The following is a 10,249-nucleotide window of genomic DNA, read 5'->3' as shown; positions in this document are numbered from 1 at the left end:
CTGAACTCTTTCCATTTTGTCTAAATTATTATGCACGGTGCCCCAACCCAATGGAAACCTCACTGGTACTGAAGAAAGCTGAAGAATAACTCCATCTGTTACATATGAGACTCCTAGTAATACCTCCAAAATAATGTTTGCTTTTTTGCAACAGCATCACATGGTTAACTTGTCAGTTTGTGACCCATCAAACCCCTAGATTCTTTTTTCAGCGGTACTGCTATCTAGGCGGTCCTGATTTTTTTTTCTTGTGCCTCTGACAGATCTTTATTGAAGTTCATCCCACTGAATTCATCCGTTCAATTAATCAAGCCTATGTTGAATTTTAGTATTTGTCTTCCCCAAGTATTTTTAAGTCCTCCTGGCTCCATGTCACTTGTAAATATTACTATATTCTCTGTCCTACCATCCAAGTCATTAATGAAAATATTGATTACTACTGATCCCAGCATCCTTTAGATATATTTACTAGTTGGACAACAAATTAGTGATAACTACTCTTTGAGTTTGGTTTTTCAATCAGTTATGCACCCACATTATAGTAACTTCATCTAGACCTTATTTCCTCAAGTTTACTTATGAAAAGGTCATGTGGGACTGTGTCAATGCTGCATTATAATGCTGCATTATGCATTTCCTTTTTACTGTATCCGCAAGGCTATAGCTATCCTGTTAGTGTTGCACATAGGAAGGAATTAATCAATGGCCAACTGAGTAATTGAGCCCCATCTATTGAATGCACTCTAGTGCCATCTAATTACTTGTGTGACAAATGAGACTTTTTGCACACCCCAACTAGAAAAGAACTTATTACTAATTAAAATAAACATAACAGCCCTATTCAGAAAGAAAAAGCACCTAAAAAACAAAAACTTACCAAGTTCTTTTTATTTTACCTTTTCTCTGAAGTCACAGCTGTAGATCACGAATCCTGCCTATTTTATAAGTCTGTTCCCAGTGTGTTAAGGACCTAAATCCTATAGACCAGGAAAAAAAGGTAGAAATTTCTAGAGACCTCTTTTTTTTTTTTTTTAGGCATGGAGCCCAGAGAATCGGACCAAATGAGTACTTTGGTGATCCTGGCAGACATTGGTTAAGCTGGCTTTAATAGTCTTGAAAAGATCTAGCTTCTAGGATTGTTCTTGCTGCACCTGGACCATTAATCAATACTGCCCAATACATTATTACTTTCCCTTATTTATATAATTGCTTGCTTTACACTATGGCAAAAACTCATTAGTACTTTTTCTTTGTATTAATCTCGGGGAATTCTAGGGAAAATAGGCCCTACCATGAGCATAAAATCAAGTTATACAATTGGCTCAGTAGAATTAATACAGTTATCTAACCTAGGGCAGGCAGTGTATATACAAAATCTTAGTCCCTGTAAAGTATATGAACAATTTGTGCCTCAACAAAAAAAGGAAATTAGATCGGTTTAACATGGCTTGTTCTTCACAAATCCATAATGCCTTCTTAATAGAGGTGTTGTATTGTTCTCCATATTACATTCTTCTCACCTAGGTCAGGGGTTGGCCATGTTTTTGGATAGAGTGCTGCCAAAAGCAGGCACGACTTTGATTTGTAAGATGTTGGTGTGCCAGGGGCAGATGGCAGGGGAGCTATGAGGGGCCTGACCCTTATTGGGGCAGCACAGCCCCAGCTCTGGCTTCTTCTCTGCCCTCCGCCCTGAGGCTCACATGCCAAGCAAAATGCCTTTGTGTGCTACACTCTGGCAGCTACGCCAGGGTTGCCTACCCCTTCTCTAGATCAGGGGTTGGCAACAATACAGCCTGTGGCCTAGATCTGGCCCATGGAGTGAGAAGGCTTTGCTTCTGCCTGCATTTGTGCCAGGGCAGGGCAGAAAGGAGCTGCACAGGGGCTGGGAAGCTGAAAGCTGTACCTGCATTGCCGCAGTTTTTCTTCCCCCACTCTGCTCCCAAAACCACCTGGCCGGTGCCAGACTACAGCTAGGTTGTTCTGGCTCGCAGCTTGAAAAGGTTGCTGGCCCCTGTTCTGATGCTTACAAATGGATCGTTTAATAATTTGTTTCAATGTCTTTACGGGGATCAAGGTTAGGCGAGACTAATCCTTAGGTCTTCTTTTTCCCCATTTTAAAGATGGGGGGCATGTCTACACGTGCTCTTAATACATTAAAAAAGGAGCAGTAAATTGCACCCAGGGAAAAGGTCTGCACATGACCAGCTTGGGAGCAAATTTGCTCCCAACTGGAGCTGGTGAGACCAGGGATCTTCCTGCCCTGCTCGGCTCTGTTGCAGCAGTTAGAGGGAGGTGCCAGCCTGGGGCTGGCAAGAGGTTGACGGACTGCCGTGTCCCAGTCACATGGGGATTGGACCTAATCCCCACATGGTTGGGAAAGGGGTTGCTGCCTGGCTGCCACATGGGGACTAGGGGGTCATGATCCCCACATCGCCAGGAGAGGTGTCCCCACCTAAAATCTGGGGATGCTTCTCTCAGCCCTGTGGGGTTTGGGGCCCTCCTGATCCCCATGTGGCTGTCCCTGTCAGGTAGGGACACCTTTCCCAGCCGTATGGGAATTGTGTCCCAACTCCTTCCCCCACCTGGCTGGGACGCAGCATCCTGGCTGCCAGGACAGCTCTTCTGGCCATGTGGGGATCAGGTTGTTCCCAATCCCCATGTAGAAGGGAGACAGCTGCTCCTGCTTCCAGCACAACTCCTTCCACATGAGGCTTAGCCAGGCAGCAGTGGGCCCTCTGCTGCCTGGACTGACTGGGAGCAAATTGCTCCTGGCCAGTATCTACACACGTGTTACTGCACAGTAGCTAATGTGCAGTTAATCTACCTTTATTTTCAGATAGTAGATAACTGTGTATTAACCTCTTTTACTGTGCAGTAGCCTAGCACATGGTTAAATAGTGACACTTTACTATGCAATAGAGTAGTCCATTCACAATGAAACAGCTCACGTACACATCCAGGGAGTATTTTATCTGGTCTGTTGGGACTTCCCCTGTTATCCTTGAATTCTTGGAGCAAATAAGAGTTCAGTGATTTCTTTGGCTTGTTTGTTAAATGTTGTAGAGCAGGGGCGGCCAACCTGTTGTATGCATGCTAGAAGTGACTTAGGTAGTCTCTATGTGTGGCCTGTGGCAGATTGGGAAGGGGCTGGGCAGCACAGTGGCAGATAGGGCAGGGGCCAGAAAGCAGTGCAGCAGGCTAGGAGGGAGCACAGGACAGGGAGCAGAAAGCAAAACAGCAGATCAGGAAGGAGAAGGAAAAGGGAAGGGGGATGGGAGTGGCATTCATGGAGAATTTAGAACTAATTTGTGGCATCCCTGCCAAAAAGGTACTCCTACTCTAAGGTAAAGTTCATCTGGCTCTGCTGACTTGAATAAATCATGGTATCTCGGTATATGAACTTGGTAGAAGATAATAATTGGTGAAGGGGAAGGGAAGAGAGGAGAAGCAATAGCTTTGCTCTCTGCTCCCCCCTCCCTCCTAAACCTGAAAAAAACACAGATCTTTGCATCAAATCAGTGGGATTAAGACTTTGGGTTGGGGGAGGGGAGTTGTACCAGCAAACTGGCTGAAGTCTAGCACATGCTACCTTTCTGAGTTGAAAATAATCAAAGGAAGGTAAGGTGGCTAGAAGCAGCATTGCCTTTGTTGAAGCATGTACACCTGCAACTCATCTTCCAGGAGAGGGTGCACACAGGTGAGATGTGCAGATCTAATAGTACGGCTGCCCTGGGCAGGACAAGGGACAGTTTCTGTGGAGAGGAGTGTATTTTCCTCTTGCTATAGATCTCTCAGGTCAGCCAAGATTGACAGTCAGTTAAATGTTCCCCAACTCCAATCACCTTCACTGGTAGGAAGCATCCGAGAAACTGGGTGGTGAGTCTGTGGTCCCTTCATTTCTGGGAGTTTAGCTGCAGGAAGGTAGGAAAATTTCTCATACGCTTTGTGTCAAATGGAAATGTGTTAAAAATCAGCTTTGATCAATCTCCTGGATATAGGAATTGAGTGGACTGTGTAAAGTGAAGTCTTGCCTGCCCCTGGCATGTAAAGTATTTTAACAGTATAAAACTAGTGTCCATAGCAGATTACAAGATGCTGAATCAAAATTCCTCAGTAGATGTGCACTTATACACACATGAATATTTTTTGAAGTGTACTAGCTCTCTTGGTATTTTAAAGAAAACTTGTTGATGTCTCTTTTTGCTGGTCTGAATTTTCTGTTATGCCTAGGGGATTTGGCACAGTGTGGCCTGCAGAAAACCTGACTCATTACCTTATACTTTCCACTCTTTTAGTAACTTAGGGTCTCTTCCTGCTCATCTTCCTCAGGAAAATACTTTGGTCTATCAAGGAGACTAGGAATGCTTGCATGAGTTAGGGCTGCAGAATATGGCCCTCAGTTAATTGTGGGTGTGCATGATACAGGGCATGCGTTCTAGCTGCAGATCCCATGAGTCAGACTTTATGCTGAATGTTTGTCATGGAAACTTCCAGCTCTGGTCCTGGCTTTCTTTCATTGGGGTTTCCTTTCCCGTTTTATACTCTTGGCTACAGAATTGTGCACATTGTAAGGGCAGGATAGGCTTTGTAGCACTTCTGCTTTTGTTATGGCCTACATGGAACTTATTATGACATTGTCTGGAGCGTAAATTATGAAGACATATTATTCATAAGTTGTGTACATTATCTAAGCTGCTGCTTGGCTCCTTACACAGTTAAATAAAATTGAATGTTTGAGTCAGACTGTAGGTTTCCTCATCCTGGCATTTCCAAATTAATCTGATCATCCGCTTTTCTTCTTCTCAAAAGCTTCCCATACTCTTTATTCTTTCCTAAACAGCCCCTCGCATCTCAGATATGTCTCGGATATTGTTTTCCCTTCACCTTAATTTCCTTCCCCGCCACTCCCAACAGCATCCCATTTCTCTGACTCATCCTTTGCTTATTTGCTTTACTCGAAGCATTGCCGTCTGTGGCTTTCAGTATTTATATAATTGCTCACAATAACTCTGTTACAAGAAATGTAAAACTAGTTAATTAATGAAAAGCTAGGAAATGCTAGAATTAATGTTGTCTGGACAACCGTCATTTGTTCCTGCCACGTTCATGTGGATTATGATGTTGCTTGATACCACATGCTTTGTCCATCCAGCCTTTGCCTCCTTTAACTCACTGCTGGTGCTCTGGGAACTAATCAGGCCTTAGACTGAAAGAAGCTGTTGTCTACAGCAGTGTTTCTCAACCCATGGGTCATCCTGACCCAAAAGTGGGTCACAAACAAACTGTAAAAATGGATTTTCCATTAAAGGAGAACAGCATGGGAAACTGTGGCTTTTCCCTTGCAGGCTGCTTGGGACCCCCCATACCCCACACAAACCCCCGTTGCCTCGCACACTGGAGGGCTGGGGGGCAACAGGTCAGAAGTGAGGGGTACTGGGTCAGGACTGGTCATTGATGTTTACAAATGGGTCCTGGTACAAAAAAATGACAAACTCTGGTCTACAGGACTCCTAGTATAGAGTCCTGTAGACCAGTGTGGCCTTTTCATTATGGTGGGCTGTTGAGTTAAAGATCTGCTAACTTTTCATCTTCCTTGCTCTCAAATTGATCCACATCCATTTCTCTTCCCTGACAACCCCCTCCCTCAATGTTCAGTTCAGTGGCTGAACCAAAACTGTGATTTCATTTTGTAGAGCCCAGATCTTGTGGCCGAAATAATATGGGACCCTGTGTTCAAAGACTAATACACTGACATAAGGGAACTGAATTGAGGTTAGACAGATATTCTTAACTTCCAAGTCCTTGTCAGGACTCCTGAGTTCTTTTAATGTAGTTTCTGGACAGATGAGTGTCTGCATATTACTGAATCTGATTAAATCTCTGCTTTTGGTTTATCCATTGTTTTGTTTGTTATAATGAGTCTTTATTAAATACTTTTTTGTTACTGATGATTAAAAGACTTAGAAGTGAGTCTAAGAATATTTATGTTGACATAATTAATATTTTTTTCTAACAGGGATACCCTTATGTCCACTTACAGTCACATAACTTGAATCTCCCTGTACATCTGCTTTGAATTTGACACTTAATCTTCGCTCTTGAAATATTAGGTGTAACCTTTCTAGATTGACCTCCTTCCAGAAGCTGAGGTGAGCCTTGGAGTTGATCACTGTCATTTAGTATTTGGAATAATCTGAGCTTCCAAGCTGTTTCTGTGTATTGTTTGAATAGCTTTCTATCTTTAGCTGCTTTATTAGTAATATATATTGCTGTTTCACTGAATAGCATGCGTCAGTATGGAGACCTAGAGTTTCACTTCTACTCCTGTCAAAGAGAAGAGAGTGTATCAAAGTAAACTAGACAGACAAGGTTCTTTGGGTAAATCCGATATCTTTTATTAGACCAACTAAAATAGTTGGAAAAATTCTTGTTTTATTACTTTTTTTATTAGTCTATTTTAGTTGGTCTAATAAAAGATATCGAATTTACCCAAAGAACCTTGTCTGCGTTAGACCAACACAGCTACAACCCATACCCCTCAAAATAAAGTAAGCATTGAAAAAATAATAGCACAGCTTTGCTAAGAACTGGAGAAAAGATGCCATTTCATTAATTGTTATATCTGCAATCCATAGCTGAACACTGTACTTGGAACAAGCGGTCCATCTGGCAGTGCATGTGTTGAAATGTGACTTAAGTAACTATAATGTACTGTGAGTCAGAAATGAGTGTATACATGTTGCATGTCTTCCTTATAAATGTTAAGTACTAACTAGATTATGATACTGAGCCTATCATCTGCAGACAAAAATGTTGAACATTCAAGTGACAGGTGCCAGAAAAATCTTTTGGACCCTTTGGGGAGTGACTACCCTTTAAATAATCAAGTGACCACATTTGTTTTGATTACTTGTTGCCTAGAAACCTACATGGTGACTCTGCTATGAGACTATACAGTCACAGCAATACTTTTCGGTGTAGTCAGAAATATTTTGTATCAAATCGCATTTCATATAGTAAATTAACCCTGTTGTCAGTGCAACAATGTCATCTACATAAAGATGCTGTGACAGGCCATGACATTTTAGCCTTACAATTGATTTGCATGTTTTATTGTTGGCTGAAATGGCAGTCAAGCGATTTTTAACTATGTGTTAAGATGGTATCTATTTTACAAGTGGGGTATAAATTGACTAAATGGTTACATAAGACTCTACATTCAGAGGTGTTTTATTGGATGCAAAAATTATTCTGAGCTGGAAAACTGGAAATTAAATGAACTTGGCTAAAGTTACAGGAGTGCTGAAAAAGTGTATTAGTTTCCATGGGGTTTTGTGAGCGAGAGAGATCTGCAAACATTTCTATAGTTAATTGATTGCCTGTGAAAGATTAAGTATAACTCAGTTTAATTTTTTTTTTTTTTTTTAGCAGGGAAGAGAGAGGGGCTTTCAGGTGATTTTGTTTGTCCAGCTAATCACGTGGGGTTTGGTTTGAGAAAACAAGCAGCTGCGCAATTCATCGCTAACAGTATTTTTTCATTACCTTTCTTATAGAATTTTCTGGGAACATCTCTAGTTTTCTGAGAAGGATTTCAGAGTAGCAACCAAGGGTACTGACAGAATGTGTTCCAGGTTTTAGTAAGCTCAGTGCATACACAACAGAAGGACATTGTGGCTAAGGACAGAAGTTACACATAAACTGGTTTAAGTGATCAGAAACTGATTTACATCTGTAACAAAATAGAAGTTCAGTGCACATAAATCCGTTTCAAAATGGCTGAAACTGATTTAAGATAAACCTGGTTGAATGTAGTATCAGACTTAAATGATTTGAGTCAAACTGGTTTATGACACTTTTGTCCCATCCTTCCTATCCCCTGCGTACAGATCTGTCCTGCCCTGCTAAACTTACTGATGGCTGCAACTGTGGACTACAAATCCCAGGACAGCAAAAGTCATGTTATCCAGCACTTTACCAACTGGAAAACTCCACTAACTGGCATCTGTCAATACAAATCTTCCTTCCGAGGGACTCAGCAAAACCAAACCCGGAAGTTCCACTTACAGTTTCTCTGCCACGAGCCGAGTTCTTCTTCTTCACTTCTTCCTTGTGAACCACGGCCTGGGGCAAAGCAGTCTGCATGCCCCCCCCCCGGCACAGTGATGCCAGGGAGTGCACCAGATGGTGCATATTTGATTAACTGGCATACCCCATTCCCAGGGGATGCCAGATAACAGAGCTTTTACTGTAGTACCTGGAAGCAGGAAGAGGAAGTGATGAGCAACTCTGCAGAGTCCTGCTGCTGTAATTCTGGACTGCAAATCCTAGAGATGTCAGGGGCAGCAGAAAGAGGAAGTGAGCACACAGCCTATGCTAGGTATATGTTGGAGAGCCATGCATGCAAATGCTATGCTAGCTATGTGCCATAAGAGCCATGCAAAAGAATAGGAGATCATGATAGTGGTTTTCAAATACTTGAAAAGCTGCCATAAAGAAGAGGGAGACCAACTGTTCTCCCTTGCCACAGGGCAGGACACAAAGCAATGGGCTTACTCTGTCGCAAAACAGATTTAGATTAAATCTTGGGAAAAACTCTCAAATCTCTTTGCTTGGAGGTTTTCACAAAAGGCTGAAGAGGCGTGTGTCTAGAATGGTTTAGGAACAGTAAATGCTGCATCAGTGCATGGGGGCTGGAGTAAATTCGGACTTGTCCATATGCCCCATAGGCTGCAGTGTGTGTGCCTGCAACCGTTCTCCCCACAGAAGTGATTACCTATGCAGGCACCCCCTTCCTCAGCCCTGCAATGACCCTGCAATGGTGCTCCCCCCCACTCCTCCAACTGCCCTTCTCATACTGAGCTTGCCATGCCATGCTATGCCACCCCCCGCCCCCTGGGGCTGGTGCAGAACAGAGAAGCTAATGGAGAGAAGGGGAGCCCAGAGATTATGGCTGCTGATACAGCCAGAGCTATATTAGGAGAGGTGGCCTAGTGGGAGTCCAGGGGTTGCAACTTAACCCCTTGTGAGCCACATGCAGCCCATGGGCAACCAGTTGGAGAGCCCTGGAATAGATGATTTCTTCTAGCTCTCTGTTTCTGTGCTTGCCTACTTAGTTAGAAAGTCACAGACTGATAGCCTTCTTGCAGGCTTATCAAGTCAAATGTAGCCTGTTAAAAATATCAAAAGTGTCACCTAGTAAACTATCAAAGGAGGCTGTGATGGGATTCTGTCAAAAAAAGTAACAGTAGGATAATGCTCCTACTAGCTGAAAAATTCCAAATTTAAAATTTAACTGAACTGAGGATGGACAGGGCCTTTCAGATGGGATATAAACTGGTGGGATTATAGAGGACAGATAAGAAAATTAAAGAGCAATCCAAAATGTAGATGCAATCCCAGGAAATAGGCTAACAAGGCTTTGTGCTATGTCTGGGTAATACTAATGCTGTGAAACAAGCTCATGTAAGTGCTAGAACTGAGTGTTCATGTTGACGCAGTTTCTAGTCATGGTACAACTCATTGTTTTTTCCCTTTAACTAGCAGGGTGAACTGGATGTTTGTAATCCTTCACAAATCATTTTCTGGTTCGGTTGGTTTGAGTCACAACCTTTATGTTGTCAAAGCATATTTTGTTTGTGTGTCCATGTGATTAAAATGTGAGCTGTTTGAGTACAAATTAGTCTTTTAAAAGGGGGTGGGAAGTAAAAAAATAAAAAAGACCTCTGAGATGGAGCCCACCTTTCTCTGTGATGACAGGACATGGTCCTCAGTTAAAGGATGCGTCTGATATAGAAGAGATGTGAAGCCAGATCTTAGCTGAAAGGCGAAGGAGGAACACTAGCCCTTTCATTTCCAAGGGAAACAAAAATTAAAAATAAAAAGGCCTGGAGGTACTAATTGGAACTGACATGATGAACTCTTGCTCGACAGGCTGAATTATGTTCGGGGGTTGATCCATCATTTCACATAAACGCTCCTAGAACTTTGTCATATTACCATAGAGCCTGTGGCAGAAAGCCACCTTGGTTTCTCCCCAAAAATCTCTGCCCTGTGACACTGTGATTTAAATCTCTGTGCTGTGACCATTCAATTAGGGTGGGCCCAGCACACAGGGGACCACACCCTCAGCCTGTCTCTTTAGGGAACTGGAGCTGGCTGCATTCCTGAGGGAGGGGGAAACCTGCTCCCTCTGCTTAGGTGACTTGCATCACTTACCTGGGTAAGGGGTTTCTACCTGGGGAGCTGGAAT

This window comes from Gavialis gangeticus, unplaced genomic scaffold (assembly GCF_001723915.1).
Source record: "Gavialis gangeticus isolate Ggan-Ray unplaced genomic scaffold, GavGan_comp1, whole genome shotgun sequence".
NCBI classification, from domain to species: domain Eukaryota; kingdom Metazoa; phylum Chordata; order Crocodylia; family Gavialidae; genus Gavialis; species Gavialis gangeticus.
The sequence above is the reverse complement of the archived record's forward strand: the minus strand, read 5'-3'. Positions refer to the sequence as shown.